The sequence below is a fragment of the Diplotaxodon limnothrissa genome, unplaced genomic scaffold (genome assembly GCF_057381915.1).
Source record: "Diplotaxodon limnothrissa isolate DT_005_m unplaced genomic scaffold, D_limnothrissa_male_GT1.1 unmapped_scaffold_4, whole genome shotgun sequence".
Classification (NCBI taxonomy): domain Eukaryota; kingdom Metazoa; phylum Chordata; class Actinopteri; order Cichliformes; family Cichlidae; genus Diplotaxodon; species Diplotaxodon limnothrissa.
Window position 1 is genome coordinate 332,583 of NW_028188558.1, and position 19,918 is coordinate 352,500.

The following is a 19,918-nucleotide window of genomic DNA, read 5'->3' on the forward strand; positions in this document are numbered from 1 at the left end:
GGAAGAGAGAGAGATGGAAGAGCAAGAGAGAGAGATGGAAGAGCAAGAGAGAGAGATGGAAGAGCAGGAGAGAGAGAGCCAGGGCATCGATGACTTTGCTCGCCCTGAACCTGCCATATTACAGGCCTTCTTAGATTACCACCCACAGCAGAACAGTAGCAGTGCAGTTGTGATGAGGGTGTTCAGCTGTAAAGATGGCACCAACAGGAAGTGGCTTACTTATTGCAAAGAACGCCATTTATTGTTCTGCTTTGTGTGTCTGGCATTTGCAAGGCTGACTGACACCAGCACATTTATAACAGGCATGAGTGACTGGCGACATATACATCTGCGCACAGAGGAGCATGAAAAGAGCAACACACACCAGACCTGTGCTGAAGCTTTTTTCTTAAGGTGCTCAAAAGGCAACATCAGGAGCTTGTTTGCTGGCAGTCAGTTGTCAGCTCACAGAGCACAAGTGAAAAAGAGACGGCAAGTTTTAGAGCGTATAGTGGATGTGATCAAAGTACTTGGGAAGAGGGGACTCAGCTATAGGCATGTGGAGAATGAGGCTGCATACACTTTAGGTGATAACACCATCGATCATGGTAACTTTCTGGAACGGATTGTGTTATTAGGCAAGTATGATATGTGCCTTGGAGAACATTTGAATGACTGCATTGAAAAAAGCAAGAAGTTGCATCAGACCAGTGGATCAAGAGGTAGAGGATCTCTCATCACCCTACTCTCCAAAACAACTGTCAACTCAGTGATTGATGCACTTGGCCATCTCCTTCAAGAGAGCATCGCCAGTGATGTCCAGAAAGCTGGGATGTTTTCTGTTCAGCTAGACACAACCCAAGACATCACAGGTTATGATCAGTGTTCAGTAATCATCAGGTATGTTACTGAGTCTGTGCAGGAGAGGCTTGTCTCCATAGTGAGGTGCGAAGCATCCACGGGGCAGTACTTTGTAAACTTGCTTTCTGGAGTTTTAGAGCATCTGAATCTAGACAAGGCCATGTGCACTGGGAATGCAACAGATGGTGCTTCAAATATGCAGGGCCAGTACAAAGGCTTTTCAGCACTTATGACTGCCCAGTCTCCAACTCATGTGCATGTGTGGTGCTATGCACACATACTTAATCTTGTGATTGCTGACACAACACAAAGTGTCATTGAAAGTGGATCACTCTTTAATTTACTTAATGACATAGCTGTGTTCATCAAGGAGTCCTATCACAGGCTTAATCTGTGGGAGAAACAAACCGAAAACACAAGACACAGACGCCTCAGTCCAGGTGAGACACGGTGGTGGGCCAAGCATGATGCCCTCCAGAAAATCTTTGGACATTTTGGAAAACCAGATGATGGCCTCTTCGTTGATGTAGTGCTGACGATGGAAGCCATTGAAAAGAGGGAAAAAGAAAAGCCAGCTGTTCGTGCCAAAGCACGAGGCTTTAAAGAGTGTCTCTTGAAGCATGAAACTGTGTTAACAGCACAGATATTTCTTAGAGTGTTTGAGCAACAACTCCTCTGTCAAAGTACCTCCAGTCAAAGGGGATGGACATTCTCTCTGCCCATCATATGGTGACTGCCACACAAGATGGCCTCAAAAGTATTGCCAGGGACTTTCCAACTGTGAAGACAGCTGCAGACACATTTGTGAAACAGACAAATCAAAAACTAGAGGAGAGGGTGAACAACACAGACATGGAAGTGGAGGCTGAACTACCTAAAAAGAGAGCCAAAAGGAGAAAAGGCATGGCCGGAGAGATGCCTGAAGATGAGTTGCAAATCAATGCTGAGAAATCATATGAGGTGAAAGTGCACAACATCATCCTGGACACAGTTATTGAAGCAATCCACAGACGATTTGTCATACATGGCCCTCTTCTTGCCGATTTGGCATGGTTGGACCCCAGGAAGTTTAGCCAGGTCAGAACAGTTTCTCTTCCAAGTAATGCATTTCAGAACCTCAGCGCCTGTCTACTTAAATTTGACAGCAGGGCTACAGTTAATAACCTTCAGTCAGAACTGAAACGTTTTGCTGAACAGTGGGAAAGGCTTAAGACATCACATGTAGATGAGTACACGACCAGAACAGCAAAGGACAGATCTGAAGAATGGGACGAAGAAAGTGAAATTGTGACCGAAAGCTGTGGTTCTTGCAAAAATTGCCCACTGTGCTGCTATCAAATACTCAGGCGGTTCAACATGCTGTCTGATGCCTATCGTCTCCTTGGGCTGGCATACAAGTACCTGCTGACCCTCTCCCTCACTCAGGTTGCCTGTGAAAGAACATTCTCTACACTCAAGTTCATTAAAAGCAGACTCCGAAGCAGCCTGTCTGCAAACAAGCTGGAGATGTTTATGCTGATGGCCACTGAAAAGGACATTCTCATGTCATTGGACTCTGACATGGTCATTGACAGGGTAGCTGAGAAGAGTGACCTGCTGAGAAAGCTCCTTTTGTAACCTGGTGAGGTGAAATAAAAATGAGCAAAACATTCCTAATTATCTATTGTTAATATTAGATTCAGCTTTATTGTTATTGCCTAAACGAATACGTTTAGTATCTACCTTCACTTCAAACAAGTCAAGTGATTGGTAAATGCTTAGAATTTGTCCATCTTAATAGATAGAATAAATATGAGATTGGAGTATTAGGCATTTATAAACATATATTCTTACAGTCTTAATCTGTCATTGTTTCATTTCAGATGCTGTCAGTCATTTTAGGAGGACTGAAGTGTGTTCATTTTAAGTAAGTACTATATGGAATATGATTCAACCATTTTTCTAGAGTAAGCATACCAGTACTGTCATCGTCTGAAAAAATCTATTAAGTACAATTCTTTCTCAACCTTCACTGTCCTTTCACTTCATAAAGGTTTCCATGTCTTAAGATATGTTCAGTGTTGCTGCTGTGGAAGTGTTGTAGGTGACCTTTTATTGATGAGTGAATAGTCTTTGGTGATACAATTCAATCATAATCTGTCCTTTATAGATTTTAATATTCATCTAATCTTTATTCCTTTCTGTCCTGTTTGTCAGGGTCTGATCATACATTGTTTGTTTAAGAGGTTCGAGACCGTTCAACTTTTTAAGTTCATCAACGTAAGTACTAGTGTATATGATTTCTCTAATTCCTTTCTGGAATAAAGATGCCAGTACTGTGATCATCTGAGCAAGTCCATCAATTGCCATTCACAGTTCTTTGTCCTTTCACTTGTGTCCTGTTTTTCAGGGTCCCATATAATTTCTTCAGAAGTAAGTACTGTATATGATGCCAGTATTTTCCCATATTTTCTAGATACTGTATTAGTACTGTGTGTAAAATGCCATCAAAAACTCAATTAAGTGTTATTCTTATTCTTCTTTCTCACCTTTCTTTCTCTGTCTCCTTTCATATTTAAAGGTTGCTGTGTTAACAAAATATATTGTGCTACCATTCTGTTTTCTATTGTTTTGGTAAATAAATACTTTATGAAAATATCCCTAAATCTGTCATTTATTAATTTTAATATTAATTAATGATCATGTCTCACCTCTAGTGTTCTTGGTCTTAATTTAAGGTTTCTACCATGTGTTGTAGATAGTTCAGGAGGTTAACTCTACCAAGCAGTCTTTTTGTTTCCGCTATGTACTGTTTAAAATCCCGAATAGGGAGAATGGTGTAGGTTTAACTTTATCAGATTGATACATATATACCAACAAGGCAGTGTACATCAAAGCAGTTGTTTTCATGCAAAGGCTTTATGGTTTTTCCTATAGCGATTGACAGACCACGTGACTTTGCGCATTGCATGCCGGGAACTCGTGGCAAAACAATCCAAGTACCGCATCAAATACAAGCATTTGCAATTGCAGCACCGCAAAACGTTCATTCTCCGGTTCCAATACCTTCTTGTTTTTTCTTTGCCGCACAAAAAAGGTATGTACAAAACGACGGAGAACAATGCCGGTCCGTACAAAGACAGACTCGACGAAAAGACAAAGAAAAGATACGAGGAAACATCAAAGGAGTGAAAGGGTCAGACCCTTACGAGCACACAGAGGGACAAAAGACGTTAGCGTGCTGCCCAACTTTCACCACGCTCAGATTTATAATTATACGGTTCTTGGAGTGAGTGCATACACTCATGAAGTTTAGTAACTTCAGGTCACTGCAACAAGCCCAGGTACAGTTTACCGACGGATGGGTGCAGGACCTTGAAATGCACCGAAAGACCATCGTACAAACAAACGTAAGTTTACCTTTGTTCGTCTCACAAATCGTCGTCATAAAAACACATTCGTTAACCGTGTATTAATATAACCTTTGAGCTCAACGGTAATTAATTAGTAGTGGAAAAATAATTGTAATATTTGAGCCATTTCTGCTGTCCAACTACTTCTTACAAAATACATTTTTAATGTTAATTAGCTTCTTGCCATTTTTTGTGTTTCTTTTTATCGCTGTGTAACTGAGTTCAATTGAAAGCCTGCATGCGCTAGTACCGCTTGCCAAAAGTTCCCAGAATCCTTTGCGGTTTTATCCATGAATGACGTCACATTTTTGGTGGGCCGGTCTCCAGTCAAAATGCCCGGGCCGATTTTTTGTCCCAGTCCAGCCCTGCCTGCCCTCCAGCACTATCCACAGCAACCCCTCAACAGCAACATTGTACCCATCAGGTAAAGCATCGGCTACGTTTGCTTTGCCTTGTTGCCCATATTAGATTCTTGATGAAACTGTGTTGTTGTTATTCAGCCTGGTTCAATGTGCCCCTTTTTAACTTTGAGCACCCGCCCCTTTAAACCTCTCTGCACAGCCCTGCCTAACAGACCTACACCTTAGTTCACAGATTCACTTTGTCTAAGGTTGATTTCTGGGATTTCACACAACCCAGGATTCAGATCGTGAATCCATGATGGGCTTGGATTTACATTATTATAAATGAAATGTGCTCTACTTGGAAGCAGCCGGCCCCGCCCCTTTTGACGGGTTGTGTGAGACTTTAAATCATCAAACTGTAAGTTATAAATTTAAATTGTTATTGATCCTTTACCCCGAGTCCTAAAGTGTAGATTTATTTTCTTACTCTTCTTATATTTATTGTTTGTTTACTTGCACCGCTGTAACTGCAGCCTCGTCGTCTCGTCTCTCTATATGCTGGACTGTCTGTAGCGGAGATGACAATAAAGTTTACTTTGACTTCAGCAGCGCGCAGGCGCACCGAGGGCTCTCGCGCTCACTTTATAGAATGTAGAAAAAACATGGGTGCAGATTATAAGTCTGTATCATAATATCTGTTTGTTGTTTTTATTTTGTTTTGCGAGTTGGTTATTAGATGCCGCTCCAGCCAGCCAGAGACTCCCCGCCGCCCCGCCCTCTCCTCCCTGTGCCGCCAGCAGCAGGCGCACCTCGCAAACGGAGGGCGCCCTTACTCCCAGCAAATGGCTGATAGAAAACCGATCGGTGCCTACGAATTCCCAATATGCGCTGGCATGACGTCGGGGAAGCATGGGTACGACCGATTATTTTATTTTTTTCTTGCCCGTGATGCCCCCCCACCACGATGCATTCTATTGGTTTGCACACTTACACACACCCAGCTGTGGTTTCCTGTTTTGCTGGACTCTGGAGAGCCCCGCCTTTAACGCTCTTCTCTCACAGAGAGCAACAGAAAACTTGGAAAAACTCCAGATTGACTGAACTCAGTTCAAAGTTACCTTGACACCTTTAGATGTGAGACGTAGTGATGGTCCGCTTGAAGCTGACGCTCCGGTGCGTGTGTCAGAAAGATCAACGCGCTGCTTCAGAAGCACCGTGTCGAGGCTTGATTCGTTTGGCCAGAGTCACGTGATCAGTGACGTCTGAAGCTTCGTTTAGAACGTACCTTTTTTTAAATCGAACTTTATTGAAACACAATGAGTATACAACATACAAACAGATGAAGTTTACAAAAGAACAGAACATGAACATACGGAACCAGGGCCCTGTTTCAGGAAGCCGGTTTAGTGGAAAAACTGAGTAAGTATACCCTGAGTTAACGAAAACTCTGGGTTTTCGGTTTCACAAAGCGAGTTCAGCTGCAGCCTGAGTGAGTCACTATGACGACACACTCCGTGAAGCTAACCTGCCCCCTAGCAGGTTTACTTCAACTAACCCTGACTGTCTCCGCCCCTTTGTCGGAAACCTGACAGTAGGAAGTGTCGGACATGGCGTGCCACTTCCTCGAAGAGCCAGTAGATCGTGAAGCCCAAATTCTCCGCAGAGCTCTCCGCCGGGAGAGAGTGATCAGAGCGCGTTTGGACATTTTATCATTTCCTGATGATTTTCTGTGCGAACGTTACCGTTTCTCAGCACAATCTATAATTTATTTGGATAACATCCTCAGGCCATATATTACGCATGTGACACATCGCGGACATTCTCTCAGTTCTGTACATATTATTTGTATTGCACTTCGGTTTCTTGCAAACGGGAGCTTTCTGTATAATATTGGTGACGCTGAGCACGTTTCCAAGGCTACCGTCTGTCGGGCAGTCAGGAATGTTACAGTTGCACTGAAACGTCTCCTGTACTCGTTTGTGGTGTTCCCCGGTCACAGACCCACAAGATTTATCAAAGAGGGATGCCACAAAATTGCAGGTATCAGGATGACCAAAACTTAATGTATGATGTGGTGATACTTGGACTACTACTTAAATTGCACATTTATTTTCAGGGTTCCCAGGCGTGATTGGCTGTACAGATGGCACTCACATTCCAATCATTGCTCCTTCAGTAAATGAAGGAGACTATGTGAACAGGAAGTCTTTCCACAGCATTAATGTACAGGTACATAGTTCCCTGTAGCATGTCAAACTAACAAATTATTTCATTATAGTAATGGATGCTAATTTGTGTTCTCTGCACTGTAAAGATCATATGTGATGCTGCCAACATTATCACAAATGTGGAAGCCAAGTGGCCAGGCTCTGTCCATGACTCACAAATATTCCGTGAATGTACACTGAGCACAAAATTTGGACATGGTGAGTTGAGAATACTTTAAAATATATAAAGACCAATTGCTTCAGGGACATTTGAACTGAAGTGTACCCTTCTGTCTTAGGAGAGTTCACTGGCTACTTGCTTGGTGATAGGGGGTATCCATGTTTACCCTATTTGCTTACCCCTTACCCTGACCCTGAACCGGGCCCACAGCAGTGATATAATCTGGCTAATTGCAGGACAAGAGCCAGAATTGAAATGACTATCGGAATGCTTAAGGCCCGGTTCCAGTGCCTGCAAAGACTCAGGGTCACCCCAGAAAGGGCATGTGACATTATTGTGGCATGTGTGATTCTTCACAACATTGCCACAATTAGAGGAGAACACTGTCCTTCTGAACCAAACATCAGCAGTGATCCAAACCATGAACATCCTGACCCTCCCACGGACATACAAGATGGAAGAGCAGTCAGAGACACCATATGTCACAATCATTTCTTTTGACCCATCACCTCAACATGTTGAAAGAAGAATAAACAGATTTTTTGTTCAACTGGCTTTATTGGTCGCCTGTATTTCCTGTACACAAAGTATTAAAAGATGTAAACCTCATAAAGTGTCTCTGTTGCTTCCTCCTCTGTAACAGCTGTCAATGTTTCTTCATTATTTTCCTGTAGTAAAGAAATAGACAACATTGCTGTTCTACTGTAAACTCATATAATCTGTGGAGTATTACTCACAACTGCATGTTGGTCTGGCTCAACAGGAGGCTGCACCAGATGCAGTACACCATCACCATCAACTGATAGAATATGAGGTCTATACAGGTCACTTATAACTTACAAGGGACCAAATGGCAATTAACAAACATACCAAGCACCTTACACTTCATTGTCATTATGCTCTCAAAGACAACCAAGGCTGAGGGAAGGCAAAATCAGTCGGAAAATAACTTCACTACAAAATAATTCATTATGGTAAAGAGTTTATCAAATGAATGTGTCGCACTGCAAAGGTGACTGTGAAGAAAGGATGTATGCACATCATGTATTATTTTGAATTTACCCCTTATGTAGGCACTTGTGTCTTGCGGGGTTATTGACTCAGAGGATGTCCCCGCAGAGATGCCTTCGGCCACAGGGCGCCCACTGTTTTGGCTGAGGGCCAACTGCTCAGCCTCTGTGAGTGGTGGTGGTGGAGGACCCCCACCTGTTTTTCGGGCCTCCGCTTTTTTTCTGTTGGCTATAACGGGCCACATTTGAGCACACAGAGTAAGCAAATATGTACTTGTAATGTGCTCAGATAATTTCAATAAGTGCTTACAGAAAGGAAATTAATGTAGCCTCTAACTGCAATTGATTTACATGGGACAAACAGACCAAGCACTATGGCTCATAATACAATTACACCTTACCTGTTTGGACTATATTTTTATATTTCATTTTTACTTGCTGCCAGGCACGTTTGGGGCCTGTTGGGTTGCACCTGCGCTCACATCACATCACAAAATAAAATGTATAAAATAACAAATAAAATAACATATGATAAAATAACGTGTTAAATGGGTGGAAATCCCTCGATCAATGTTTAAATTAACACTCACGCATTGACTCTGTCGGCTATGTTTTGCCATGCATGCTTTTGCAGCTGTGGCTGTGTTACTTTTTTCCGCGGAATTTGCATGTTATCGGCATATGCTGCCATCAGAATTTCGGCCTCAAGCGCTGTGAAATACATTGACCGCGCCTTCTTTCCCTCCGTCTCCATGGTGACTCGCTTAATCTGTGCTCTGCTTATCAGGGCTTTATGTATTCTCGTCCGCGCGCTTCACTTGGGGTTAAAGCAACTCCGCGTTGACTGAACTACTTGTTATCAGCCTTTCTGAAACGGAATATTCCGAGTTGGACAGTTCGGGGTTACTCAACCGTGAGTGTCGTTTTTCACTCTGAGTTTTCCAAACCGGCTTCCTGAAACAGGGCCCAGGAGTAAAAAAATGATGATATGAGTAGGCGAAAAAAATCAACATATAAATATTGTTCTGAGAGGCTTTTTTATTGGTTGAGTCTGAAATTGATTGTATGTACAATTCATATCCTTATAAAAAGGCAGAAATATGGTGTTTTATTAATAAACTTACATTTATGGATATAAAATAGCTAAAAGTATTAACAAATTTTTTATAAAAAACATTTATCATTCTTCCTGGGGAACTTAAAGAAACAGAATAAAACATTTTCCCATCGTAAAGAAAACTCCCTTAAAATATGGACAATAACAAAACTGCTAAATTCTTCCAGAATCTCTGTGTAGAGGAACCAAAAGAGATGTGCCACAGTTTCTGGATGATCCCCACAGAAAGTTCAATTAGTATTTATGTCTCTTTTAAATGTTACCATATAGTGACTGGCTGGGTCACATTTATGAAGAATTTTATATGAGATTTCCTTCACCTTGTTCACAATTAGATATTTATGGGATCATCCAGACTGTCTTCCAGGTGATATCTGGAACATGTCGGTTCCAGTAAGATATTCTATATATGGGAGAGACATGATATCTTCTTGGAATAAACTACGTATTCTCTTATTGCTGTTACCAAGTTCCTGTGAAAAGCAGATTTTTCCCACTGCTGACTCAGCTGGATCAGGGAGAGTGACTGAGGCAGATATTGAGCTGTCAGTGTTTTTATATAACATTAAAGTCCCTGAGGGTATGGCACCAAGCACCATTGAGAATTCCCCAACACTGACGGGAAAATTATATAGTGTAAGGAATTCATTGTAAGTAAGTAGTACTCCCTCGTTAAATTTTAAAACTTAGTAGCGGCCGCCATTGTTGGCAGCTGAAATTTGGCTGGGCCGCGCTATGAATTCTGGGATATGGTGGGCCACGAAGGACACACCCGACCCATCCTTCAATCTCGGGGGAATGAAGGACGCATTTGAAGGAGTCGAGGAATCGGGACAGCCTTCGTCGCCTGGCTGTGACGTCATCGGCCTTCAAATGCGGCCTCCGGAGGATGCAGCCGACGTTTTGGGACACAGCTTGTTTGTCTTTGTTGGTCATGTGACCTCCCAGGGACTACACATGGAAACGAGCAGTTTAGCTCAAATCTGGCAGGTTTCCATCGTCTGTTTTTGTCCTGATGTCCATGAACATGAACACTGTCCCTGTCAAACACGTCCAGATAATCTGATCCAGTGTTGTTCTTCTTCTGTGGTGTTTGTGATGGAGCAGCTGATCCTGATGTCCTCCACCAAGGGGGCAGCAAATTCAGCTGACTGTCATCATTTATTAAAAAGATGTAACAATGTGACATAATGCAATATAATAGTGTCAGTTACACATTGTGGGTTGCACTGTGGCCAGAATGGACATTACCTCCTGCCTAATGGAAGCTGTCAGCCATCCTGCAACCATGAATTAGATAAGCAGAAGTGAAGGGATTGTTAACAACAATTTAATAATAAAATGTAATGTGATAGTTGCACTTTATTAGCTCCCCACAATCGTATGAATAATAACCATGAATGCACTGCATGCTCATAGCAAGTTCTTTAGGTTTAAAGTGAGATCCTGCTTTAAAGGGCGCTTCATCTGCTGGGAATGACATGTTTCTTCTAGTATGTAAGGCTCAGCCCATCTTACTGGGACTTACTTTTGTAGATCCACATGCTCTAAACCTGGTGCTCCATGATTGGTGCAGAAGCTTTAAGCTACTATTAACAAATAATAACCATGGACTTAGTTGTTACTACAATAACTTATCATTGAGCAACTTTTAATTTTACTTGTAAAACTATGCAAGTAGAATTGAATGGGGCACAGTGAGCTGAGCACAGGCCCACTCTGTGACACTCAGAGGTTTGTGGATATCATACTGAGAGTATTGGACACAGTGCAGCCAGCTTGCAGCCACTTTCCCACCACTTTAGCACAATGTTTACATGAGACTCAGCCACACTAATGTTCCTGGGCAGACATGTGGTGCAGCATGGCTGATGGCACTGTACCTGCAGCTGTCATGGACAAGAACCACTCAATACCTCACCCAAGCCAAGCCTGTGCTGATGTTGTGATCTGAGACCGAGATACTAACCCAGGATCATGATATGATGTTGTGAGAGTTTCACTAAGAATTAGCTCTGATTACAAGATTTCAATCTATCGTAACTCTAATTTGTATTTACTTCAGTTTGTTCATCTTGGAGCTGTGTGCAGCTGAGGACAGTCTTATTATTACCAGGTGAGGATATGTAACAGCCACAGTCTGTAGAGATGATGTCACCATGGAGTGGTGATGTCACTGGAGCTGCCAATATGTGCTCCAGCCAAAGCTACACCAGAGGGTTGTGCTGTGTAACAGGTTGGTGCAGGTGGTGTTATCTACATTTGAACATTAGGCAAGAGTCTCATGAAGACACTTTCTATTGTTCACTAAAGACCAACAATAACAGAGACAAAGGGAGAGCAGCAGAACTAGTGCTAACAATTAGCACTGCTAGCCTGCCCACCAACACCAGCTAATGTTCTAAAAACGATGATCAATGATTTTGCTGTAACGGCTCCAGCTGTCTGTGTCAGGGACACGTTGGAGATGAAGTGAGTGATCCAGTGACAAAGGTTTGGAAAGCTGCAGTCAGCTGAGACTAAAGGAGTCACCTGACCGAGAGACCAAATGTTTCACTGAGAACGTCCAGATGAACAGAATCAACCTTTGGGATAATCTGTTCCACACATCCATGTTTCACTTACTGCATTATATTTCCTCATTGCTGTGCACACAGGCCTGTGGCTTATAACCAACTCCAAGTTCAGACTCAGAGGCTGCTGAAGCTGTTTTCTGGAACAGAGACGTGTTGGATATAAAAGCAACTCTTCTTTATGTGTCAGCACTGAGGAAAGGAGCAGCTTCGTTTCTAAGTGTATGAAGGACTGTAGCAGTGTGTGTGTGAGCTTTATTTCACAGACAGAACCATGTCAAAAACACAACTTCAGGTAAAAACAATACAAAATCAAAGAGTCTGATCAGAAGGATTAAACAGAGGAGTGTGGGACTGTTTTTAACAGACAGCAGGTTAAGCCAGGCTGGAGGAGTAAACTGAGCCTCGGTGTGAGCAGCAGTGTGTTTGACAGGAAGCTGAGATAAACAGTCTGGAGCCCATTTAGTGCTTCATATGAAAGTGTGAGGATTTGAAAGCAAATCTAAAATCAAGCAGGAGTCAGTGTGAGAATGATTTGTGCTTTTCCTCAGTCAGATGCTGGGAGTTTCAGTTCATCCATGTTCAGCGTGCTGTGCTTTGTGTAACAGGAGAATATGACAGTATAAATCAAGTCTTCATGTCACTGAAAGCCTCCACAGTCTGCTATGGAGGTGCATCAGTTTGGATTTACAAGAAGAACATTTCTTAAACCTGCCACAAGATGGCGCTCCAACAGAAGGGATGTCCACAGTGTAACACAGACACACACATACTGTGTGAATGTGTGAGTGAATGGGCTTTCAACACAAGGCTTCTGCTGCTACCTTTAATGACATAATTAGCTAACAAGAACAAACTGTTAATTACCACCAAAGAACGGCTCCAGATTTTAGCTGCTGACCATTTTGTGAAACGTTGATTACATCAGCTTATTGTTGATTTTTCAACCTTAATATCAGCTGCTTTAAAGGAGCCTCGTTCTCTGGCAGTAACACTTTTCTTCACTAGATGCAGTGCAGGCACAGTCTGTGTTTCTAAACTACACACTAATGTTCATTGTTGTGCAGCTAAATCCTCCCTCTGGATGGGAAGAATCCCTGTCAGGCTTCAAACACCTGGCTTGGTGTTCTGGAGCTAATGTGTCACCTGTGAGGACTCTGAGATGAACACACAGCAGACACTTCAGTTCTCCGTCTGTGTGTCCTCAGTTTCCCAGCATGCCTTGGCTGTGGTGGTGGAGGTGAATGAGGGGGAACATGCTGCTCTGTCAGCACTCAGGTTTCATACCTGGTGATCTCAGAGGACAAAGCGGCGTTACAGCAGCGCACGTTGATGAGACCTGATGCTCTGAACAGTTCAGACTTCAGCCTCACTCTGAGAAAACAAACGACTGACTGTCAGCAGCAACTACACCTGCTCCATCAGTGACGGAGAGAAGAACTGAGACTGAGAGACATACAGCTGCAGGTCAAAGGTCAGAAACGCCCGCTCTTTGTACGGGTCAGGAGTTAGTACTGCAGAGGTCAGAGGTCAGCTTGCTGACAAACCATTTGAAACAGTTTGGAGCTAAAAGCACAACAGCAGAGGAAAGAAGAGACACTGCAGAGATGATGCAAAATATTGTGTTTTGTTCTCAGCTGTCAAAAAGTGTAACACACGTGTTCCAGCACAGCCTTTGTGTACTTTCACTTCTCCATACTGTCCATTGGAAATCCTGTTTGTTACTTTTTGATTTCAGTCCATGTGTCCAAAGCAAACTTCTGTCCCACACTTTCTCTGCTGACTCTTCACCGATGCTCAGATGATCTCAGATGATTTCACCAGAACTCATCAAAATTCGGGCTCCACAGAAACCCAGACGTCACTAAACAAGCGTAACAAGCAAAGTGAAAACTGGTCGTTCAGCTTTATTGACCAAAGATAAGCTCACATGTCACCTCATGACACAGACACTTATTTCCACAGCATGCACGAGGACTGACAATAAGTGTCTATAAAGCCACTTCTATCTGCCACACCTGTGCTTCTGTCATGGTTGCTCTCCTCTCACTCTGTCATTTATCCACAGTCTGCCTCCCTCTGCTCCGTCAGCTGACGTCCTCTCTACACCACCTGCTGTGTTTTATCCTGCAAAAACACATTTAAGAAGCGTTGCACCGAGTAACGGGAGGAACTGCTATAAAATCCATTTAAAGGAGGTGGTGCTGAGTGCTGTGACTGGGGTCCCACCACTGACATCACGGGTGGAGGACATGTTGGAAAACTGCTACAAAGTGCTGTGCAGCCAGCAGAGCTTACAGTCTGTCCTGTGTGTCATACAGGCTCTCACACTTAGTGTTTCTGTGACACATTGAAGAGAAGTTTGTGTTGTTCACAGTTGTGCTTGTACTGAGTGACAGCTGACATGACCTAACAGGAATAATGTGTCTGTGCTGAATGAGAAGTAACACACAATGAAGTCTTGATGCATCTCAATCATCCAGGAAAGTGAGTCTGTTGCTTCTGTTCATCTGGACGCAGCGTTTTGTGGGAGAAACGTGTCGTCATCATCAGGTGACGTCTTCAGTCTCAGCTGCAGGTTTCAGTCTTACAAACAGGACATTTGCATAAAGACTGAAAGCAGCTGCAGGAACGATGGGCTGGGAGCTCCGTTCCTTCATCTTAATTATGCAGATTCTCAGGACCATTGATCAACAACCACTGATCCATGTCCATGAGTCCCATTCACAGAGATGTGGGAATGGCTGCAGTCACAGCATGTAAGATGGAAAGAAATGAGAAGTATTTAGCTGAAGTGGATTTGATTTATGTTACTTCTTTTTTAACTTGTAGTTCTACATTGGAAGATTATTGTGATATTGAAATATAAAAATACATTTATATTCTATTATTTTCTCAAAATAAGCGTCACACTCGTGGAAGCCGGTGTAGCCGCCGAAACGCCTGCATTTATGGAGACTTTCAGCCCCAGGTAGGCCAGTTATGGATCTTCGGATCCACATTATGTCAGCAGCTCTGTGTTAGATAGAGCTTTTACAATTATTTTTTAAAAGTCAGGTCAAGGCTCCAAAAGCCCAAAGGAGATATAACAGTTTGTGTTTGCTACATGGATCATTGTAGTTCAGCTTTCCTTTGTTATATTTCTTTAAGAGCTCAAAATGTGTTCATTACATAAATAAAGTGTAATTTTCTCTGTAGCACTTCATGGATTTCATAAGCAACACACTGTAGTTGTTCACACAAAGCATAAAGGTAAAAACAATATACACAGTGTTATCTTCATTTTAGATGTCACAAAGTATTTGCGGCTCCCAGTGTTTTCCCGAACCCTGACCCTTTGCGTGGAAACCGGGTCCAAAAGGCTCTTTGGGTGTTAAAGGTTGCTGACCCCTGCACTAGGCCCAACTGACACATATATTTGATTCCAAGTACAAAAAATAATGTGTAACCTGCTGGAAGAATGTAGGAGGTTGAGACAGGATCTGGTGGTGGTCAGAGGGCCTGGTGGCGCCAGTGTCCGGCAGCCTCGCCTCTGTCGGTGCGCCCCAGGGTGGCTGTGGCTACAAGCTTGCCATCACCAGTGTGTGAATGGGTGGATGACTGGATGTGTAAAGCACTTTGGGGTCCTTAGGGACGAGTAAAGCGCTCTACAAATACAGGCCATGTAATGGCAGAAACATTCTCTAGTGTAAATCCTGACTAGTTCATTAACTACAGATCAGTTTCAGTGAACATTATTCACAGAGGGATCTGAGTTCCTTATACCAGACTCTACAGAAACTGTAACACTGTACAGCTCTGCGACTCAACAATATGACAACAATGTAACACACACTAGAATCATCAAATAAAGCCCCACTAACCACTAGAACTAGAACTAACTAACTAGCACTGGACACTTGCATATTAGAGATTTCTACCACCATAGGAGGCGAGATATCATCCTTGAACCAGAGCATCCAGCCCTCAATTTCGGACATAAAAAGCGACGTGGCCAGGCATGATAACACTTTGACTGAACTGCAGGACTGTGCCTCGAACCACTCTGACACCATCGCCACTCTCCAGGCCACTGTGGAGCGTTTGTCTGCGGAGGTAAAGAAGTTAGATGAGAGATGTGGAGCTCTTGAGGCACTCCAGGAGGAATAATTTAAGAACTGCAGGAATACCAGAAGGCACAGAGGGACCCAAGATGACTGAGTTGGTTCACACCTGTTGGCGGAGGCGCTATCTCTCGAGGAGAAGCCACTCATCGATCGAGCACATAGAGCGAATCGCCAGCGTCCCAAACAAAGTCATCTTCCTCGGCCCATCATCTTGAGATTGCACTACTACCACATTGGTGAGGAAATTCTGCTGAAAGCTGCAGAGAACAAGAACCTGATGTATAAGGGTTTTTAAAATAAACATCCTCCCAGATTTCCCTCCCTCTGTTGGAAACGCAGAGCCGCATTTGCAAATATGAGAGGAAGACTACGTGGGATGACCGGCGTCAGGTACAGACTGCTATACCCTGCAAAGCTGTTAGTGACCCATGGTGATGTGAGGAAAAGCTTTAGCGATCCCAAAGAGACCGTAGACTACGCGGAGAAGCACCTCTCCCACCCACCTTCAAATGTATTAAAAGCAAGGATATATCTATATGTCTAACGCTGACACAGCACTGTGTTTCTTCTTTTCCCTTTATATTCCATGTAAAGGTGAATATGGAGCGTTTATGGAGCTCGTTTATTGACCAGCTGTCAGTTAGAAGGTAAGAGTTACTAGGTTAACAGAGGTTAGCAGTAACAGTACGGGGAAGTATATTGTGTTGTTCTTTTGTTGGTTTTTATTTTATCCTACTTTACTTTGTTATTTGGATTTTACCTGTTGTGAGTGCTTCCCGTAATTCTCCTTTTTCTTGCGCCGCTGCGGCCAGAGTTCACAACATTACATATTTTTGTATCTATAAACAGGAAGCTGACACTCTCCAGACTTTATCAAAGGTGTGAGCGTCACAGCAGAGGCCTTTGTGTCAACGTAGCTGAAGACAAAACACAGAAACACATGAAGGAGATTTTCCTGGCCTGGATTTTATACAAATATTCTGCAGTACATCAAAAATGAAAGAAAACCATTAGTCAACATATGAACATCACCTCTGAAGTTACAGAGCTTTGATTGGAGACACAGCTGAGCGTTTTGCATTTTGCATAATTAATTACATAATTAATTATGTAACCATAATCAAATGGTTACATCATCTTTAAAGTCCCCAGAGATCAGGAAAAGGGCCTGAGGGTGCTGTGTTTGGAGTCTGCTGGTTACAGTGTGCAGGACCTCACAGGCTGCTGCAGCGTTAGCAGAGGGCGGGACATACACAGCTATCATAATCACGTGTGTAAACTCTCGTGGTAGATAGTACGGTCTCATGCTAACCGCTAGCAGCTCAATGTCCTTACAGCATAGCGTCTCTTTGATAGAGAAATGCCCAGAGTTACACCATCTATCGTTCACAAACACAGCCAGACCCCCTCCTCCCTTCTTACCACTCTCTGCTGTTCTGTCATAAGAGGCTCAGCAGCTAAAGCAGCACACCTGGGTCTCCCAGCCTATTAAAAGCAGCCCTTTGCTTCACCTGCTTCACTAAACATTATTATTTTAAGCAGAGTGGTGTGATTTATGTAGGCATTGCTGTGTGACAGGATGACTTTTCTTGCACACCCACCAAATGAGGGCGCACATGCTTCCACGCCCACTGGTGACTGCACACATCCTTTCAAGGAAGCATTTCATTCATCCCTAACAAATGGAACAAAACACTGTGCAGCGTGTTCAGGTTTGAACGTGGCCCTGGCCTCTCTCTGCATCCACCTGGCACATGCAACACACATCCACTCCCTGCTGAACTGCTTGTATTTGATGTGTTGAAGTTTTGGTAAAGTTTGAATAAATTCCACTTTATTTATAGGAACATTTCATCTGTGGACTCCTGCTTCCCCTCTCCTTGAGCCAGTTTGTGACGGGAACATGACATAAGAAAAGTAATTTATCCCTTTTTGATTCTGTGTATCTGGCGCTCATCCAGTGAGTTCACACTTGGCAGAAACAGACTGAATTTGTCTGGAGAACTTTGGCTTCAGCCAAGTTAGATAAACACACTGTGTCTCTGTCAAAACAGCAGTGTAGTTGTGGCACCCCTGTGAGGGAATGACCACATGAATATTATTTTGTGTAAAACACTCATGTAACGGGACATTTTTCATTGCTATATGTATTTATTTTCAGTTTCTTTAAGAGGATAGAAAATCCATGTAACAGGGATTCATTTTATGTTAGAAAGCAGTGAGGGCGGAACTTTGGTGCTTGCTCCGGGGTTTCGGGGAGCAGTAAGTGGAGCCCACCTTCCGCTGCTTCCTCAGACACGTTCTGGAGGAAAGCAGAGACGCATCGTGTCTTCCTTACTCTGCTCTTCACCTGCTTTTACAGGTCGGTACACGGTGCTCGCACCGAAAATGTTGTTTATTGTCACCATGGTTACCCACGTTAATGTGAATGGGAGAGTTAAGGCGGTCCGCCAAAGTTATTTATATGTAAACACGGGAGAAAACCAGAGGAGTGTCCCGCGCGACCGCACCGCGAGCCCGCTCGTTAGGTGGAGCGCTCGTGAAGCAGAGTCAGTGCGCTCCTATGCTCTGTGCAAACGTGTTGTAATGCTCCAATCAAATCAGTTCTGTGAGATGTGAATGTTAATAGTTCTGTTAAAGTGACTGAGTAGATTAGCTAGTGTAACACAAGCACTCTGAGCAACTCTGTGTAGCTAACAGAGGCATTCATGGGTTGATTCAACAAGCTGTGTTTCATGATGCACTAAATAGTGATTTTGCCAGTAAATTACTGGAGGGAACAAATGTAATGTATTTACCAATGCTGTTATTGAATAGAACTGTTTAGCCAGTAAGACACTGCAGAAGACAATGTGATGTGTTTATTGATATGATAAAAGGATGTAGCTGTTATGGAAAGAAGTGTGAACTTGAGAAACTGAACCAGTTAAAAAGAGTATATTTCACTGATGTTGTGAAATAAGTAAATGTAATTGATGTGAATGAGGAACCAGCTGAACAGTATATTGAAAGCTCATGTTTAGTGTTTTATAGCATTTATTTGTGTGAAATAAATCAGACTCAGACACGTTCTGGAGGAAAGCAGAGACGCATCGTGTCTTCCTTACTCTGCTCTTCACCTGCTTTTACAGGTAACATATTTGTCATCGAGGTCTTCATCCTTGGGACCCGTAACATAGTAACTTCTTCATTGTTATACTTCTATAGTTTTCCCATTTTGTGAGCTGTGGATGTGGAAAGTGTCTCAGTGACACATCCACATGAAAACGGCGTTACCTTCGTTCATTTGCACGTCAAATGAACGAGCTGTTTGGACTTTAACGTCACAGCTGATGCTTCGATACTCGAACTCAAGAGTTCAGCTTCCACTCAGAGGTACAAGTACACACAGCAAAGATAAACGTGTACACAAGGTGGAACCCACAAGTGCACAGCTCCAACCAGAGATGGGAAGTAATCCGATTACTTTTTTCAAGAAACGAGTAAAGTGAGGGATTACTATTGCAAAAAAGGTAATTAGATTACTGTTACTTTCCCGTAAGCACGCTGCGTTACTGCGTTACTAAAACCGCAGCTGTGTGCAGATGAACAATGGATAATCTATCGAGTGTGGAGAGAGTGTGAGCGTGCAGCGTTTAAAGCGTGGAAGCACTGACCTTACTTTGAGTTTGACTCTGTAAAAAGTGACAAAAACATTAGCATCTGCTGTTCACTGCGTGGGAAGACAACATGCTCACTCACTATGTGTTAATGGGCACGCTTATTTATAACTTTGATAAAATGTCATAAAAATAATTCCATTCCAGCTCACCATTGGTGATCAGGTAGTTTCTGTTCCAGTTCCAGTCCCATAAATCATGAAGCTTGCTGCCAGAAAAGCTTCAAATCTCCTTTGAAAGCTGTTTGTGGTCTTGATTGTGGGAGCTTCAGTTGTCTGACTCCAGCTGCCACACAGTGCTCACTGATATCATTTGCAAAAACCCCAGTGTGACAATATTTATCAGTGAAGCAGAAATCAGGAAGTGACGACTTTTCTTTGAACATTTGCTCAGGCTAAGCTGTGCTTTCTACCACAGTTGGGAATTTCCTGGTTTACAACAAATTATTGTGTCAACACCGCATAAGATTTCAAACTACAGGAAAATCAC